This window comes from Saccostrea cucullata, unplaced genomic scaffold (genome assembly GCF_032062105.1).
Source record: "Saccostrea cucullata isolate Sc308-1 unplaced genomic scaffold, CSIRO_AGI_Scuc_v1 ctg3825, whole genome shotgun sequence".
Classification (NCBI taxonomy): domain Eukaryota; kingdom Metazoa; phylum Mollusca; class Bivalvia; order Ostreida; family Ostreidae; genus Saccostrea; species Saccostrea cuccullata.
Window position 1 is genome coordinate 75,981 of NW_026919419.1, and position 4,481 is coordinate 80,461.

The 4,481-nt window shown below is 36.9% G+C and overlaps 1 pseudogene; it reads right to left on the reverse strand.

Moving 5' to 3' along the window:
• Positions 1–914: 914 nt before the first annotated feature.
• Positions 915–2,376, reverse strand: LOC134231136 (uncharacterized; annotated as a pseudogene).
• Positions 2,377–4,481: the final 2,105 nt, after the last annotated feature.

A 4,481-nucleotide genomic window follows, 5' to 3' on the forward strand; every position in this document is an offset into this window, starting at 1 on the left:
GATTCAAAACCATATCACAAAATTCTTTAATAGATTGAGCTTTCTCTTGTGTAAGTCTAACTGTCATTGTAACCGAATCTAATAAAAATCCCAGAAAGACAACCTTCTGGCTTGCATAAAACTGAGTTTTATCAGGGTGAATAGTAAATCCAAGACTATCTAAAGACCTAACAGTGTCTCTTAAATTAACTTCACACTCATCTTTTGTATTGCCCAATAACAAAACATCATCTATGTAAATAACATTCAAATGACCAAATTTCCTACGTTCAGCAAAAACAGGCTTCATGATTTTAGTAAAAATACGTGGGGCACTGGCTAATCCCATAGGTAGACAGGTGAACTGATATGTTTTTATTTTCCCACCTGAATCTTAAAAATTGTCTACTACATTCATGAATTTTCACAGAATAATAAGCATCTTTGATATCAAGTGAGCTAAACCAACAATTTGGTTTTATTAAAGATAATACTGACCTCAATGTCTCCATCTTGAAATGATGATTGTCAACAAACTTATTTAAATTCTTTAAATTCAGAATAATTCTAAAAGACCCATCTTTTTTGGGACGCAGAAAAATATTTGAATAAAAAGAGCTTTCACATAAATTCTCATTTTCATGAACACTCTCTGCAATTCCCTTCTTTAAAAATTTTTCTACTTCTCTTTGAGCTGCTTCATATTCAATTTCAGAAAATTTTTAGCGAATTTGGTATTTGAAATTGAAAAGGTTCATATTTGAATTCTATCTCGTAACCTTTAACAGCATCAAGAATCCAACTATCATGAGTTAATGTACACCAATTATGTAAAAAATTGTTAATTTTGCCTGCAGTAAAATTTTCAGGCGTGTTTTTCAATACAAATTGATCTACAATTGTACAAATATTAGACATACTTACATCATGTGTATCTACTGATTTGACTCTCCTTTCTTCTTTTTCTTGTTGAAGCTGAACTGTTTGGCCAAAAAAAGAATTGCCTTTTCCGGTCCCGTACCTTGGCTTCTTCCCGTAGCTATGGGACACTTTTGGAATTCTGTATTTTCCACCAAAATCTTTATTTCCTATCTTTTGAGCCAGTTTCTTTGCCTCTAGCACATTCTTAACTTGACTGCCCAAGTCGTCTCCAAATAAATTTTCTGAAGAGCTCTCTGCAGAACACAAACTTACAAATTGTTTGTTTTTCTCTGGCTAGATAATTTGTTCCCGCCTCTTGTAGGACAAGTTGTGGAAAACACATTTCTGAAACTTCAGGATGTCACCACACAACTGTTTTGCCTTCTTTACATCAACCAATCCTTTTTTCGAGTTGCAATTAATCAGCATGTCAAAAAGTCTCAATGTCGGAATCATGGCTTTTCCTATGAGATTCTGGGTAGTCTGCAATTTAATATCGCTTGCTCTGTTTTTGGATGACATGTTTTCCCAAATAACTTTGTTGACTTTTGGCGCAGAAACATTGTTAATGTTTTTCGGCCTATCATACTTGTTGGAGATTTCTTTAATTTTCTCCGAGTTAGTTTTCGTCATGAACATTTTCTCCATAATCTTTGCCAGTTCAGAACTTAACGGTTCGCTCTTCTTGTCTTCATTAAGAGCAGAAACCTCATCATCATCTGACGAATCATGAATACTATCGTCTCCCTCAATAAGGGAATTAAGTGCTTCATCGGCATCCGATTTGTCTGAATTTTCTACATCAGAGTCATCATCACTAAGTTCGTGAGAAGGACGAATGCATGCTTGAGACGTTTTCGTTTTCGTTTTCTTGCGAGGTGGCGAACTACTCTTATTCTGTCCGCGTTTCCTCGAAACGTCCGGAATTGTATTCGTTGAAGACCGGTCAGACTTCAAAGCAATAAGTTCCTTTTGAACTGAAGTCATGGTCTTAGACATATCTGCAAATTTACGCATGAAATATCAAACATACCACTCATATTTTCAGTTTGCTGCTTCGACTTCGAATGCATCCTGTAATCGTCACGAACGGCATCCTCGTCAACTTGATCTACTAGATCATAGCTGCTGGATTCTCGCATTTGCGATGATGGTCCCGGCTCATTAGCCATGCCGCCAAGAAAGAATGCAATGAGATTCAAGATTCTCTCAACGCTTAAACTCCACACCACATGGCGTGTAAAAGCAAAATGGCGTACGGGGCTACAGCCCCTGCATCAGTGACGTCACTGAATCAAATGCTGCACGTCTTGATCAACACATGTTGAAAGAAATGCAACGCTATGCAACAGATTCCCACATGGGAAAATGCAAAGAACATGTGTTCTGTACTAGCAATATTGCTACAAACCACTGGCTACAAAACCAGTGGAATTTTAAATAAAATGATTAATAAAATCCGAAAAGAATGACGGTTAACATCACTCGCGTCTGAACTATGAAAAGACACAAACTTCTATGATTACGTGACCTTGAACTTCATCTCATTTGGACTTTTAAAGATTTTAGCTATATTTTTCTTTGTTATACTTTGATTGTCCATTGTGGCCTACCGGTCACGGTAGCCTAGTGGTAGAGCGTTTGCTTCGTGATCGGGAGGCCCGGGTTCGATTCTCGTTCGCGGCGCCGCGTCATACCTGAGACGTAAACAAAGGTAGTGACTGTTCCTTCGCCAAGCGCTCGGCACTAGAAGTAAAAGTCACGGGTGTTTCGGATATGACCTTAAAAACTTAGGTCCCGTGTCACGGTAGGCGCTGGCACGATAAAGAACTCTCACTGCTCAAAGGCCCTGAGTGCCGAGTATAGGTCTAAATTTGAAGCCCTTCACCGGCATACGGTGACGTCTCCATATGAGTGAAAAATTCTCAAGAGGGACTTAAAACAACATACAATCAATTAATCAATCAATCCATTGTGGCCCCACCCTACACTGGAAGTCATGTTTTGAAAAAAACTTGATCTACACTATCTGAAGAAACTTCCATACAAATTTCACGAATCATGGCTTTGAAGTTTTTGAGATTTTTCAAGATTTTCCCTCTATATTCCAATATGTCAAACTTTGATCAGCCATAATGGCCCCGCCCTACCCCCGTGGATGATGGTTTGAACAAATTTGAATCTGCACTACCTGTGGGTGCATGAGTTTCATCTTTTCTTACCAAGTTGTTCTTGGGATGAAGTTTTTTGAAAGATGCCATTAATTTTTCGCTAATTCATAATTATCTCCCCTTGGAAGAGGACATTGCCCTTCATTGAAACAAACTTGAATCAGTGATTCTTTGTGGCCAATATGGTTGAAATTGGCCTTCAGTTCAGGTGAGCTAAAAAGATTATCTGTTAGGGCTAACATTCCTTTATCTCTTCTCGTTTAAAGTTATCATTTCGAAAGTTTTATGATCGATACAATTACCTTGTCAGCAAATACAATTTATCATTGAGTCAAATACTGACTGATGTTTTTATACTAATTATTAGTCTATTATTTATACACTAAATTGACGACGGATTTTTTCCGTTATTTCAGTTATGATCATGACAAGGAGCACACGGCGAATGTGACCGGTCAGCAGGGGTTGCTCACTCTTCCATAGCACCTGATCCCACGTTCGGTGTTTCGGAGGTCCGTGTTTGCCCTGCTCCTATTTTGTATTGCTTTATGGACTTTGAGATTGAATACTGTTCGTTATCTCCATATTCTTCTCTGAATGATTCTTTAATATAAAATAAGAGGTCTATTGGTATCAGTGCTCACCCGAGTCACCTTGGCCCTGCTGTTTTTAAGCAGATTTGTAGAAGCATTAATCCCATCGTTATTCCAATGAAAATGGGTTGTCTCATATGGAGTTGCTTTAATATCATTGTTTAATGTGGTTTTAGTGTATTATGGAGATATTTTGATTTTTTCCCTGTAAACTAATCTTGGCTTTAAAATTTGACCAATATTTATGTTCAACTGCAATTCTACTGCCTATAATTCGTAAATGAATGAATTTATTATTTTTATGAATGAATGTCAATGTCACTTTCAAGAATTACTTAGTAATAAGAAGAGTCTGTTTAGAAAAGAGCGAATAATTTTTCACTAATTTCACCTTTTGCATCAGTCAGCAGGGCAGATAATTTAAGTAAAATTTTAGATGATGAAAAAGTAACGTGGCCAGGATAAGGCTGTCCGTAAAATATCAAACTGTTCAAACTGAAGTTACTTCTGTGAACCACCTAGATAAACATCATAATAGAATATGACGTCAAGTCACTGCATACTTGAGCTTACATAACGGGAAAAGTGTCATATTTTTTACACATGGCATGTATATTTTGGGGGGCTGTGTTGTTTAATTAAAGTGCTGGGATTGTTTTATGCTCCATGTATTGTTATGGTGTTGAACATTTAAATATAGATAACCTTTTCCTTTCGCTTATCCAATATGCACATATTCAAACAATAGCGAAAAATTATATGCGAAACGTTCCCCTTGCAGTCCGTAGAAAGAGTTAGAATTTTTAATAGTGTTTAT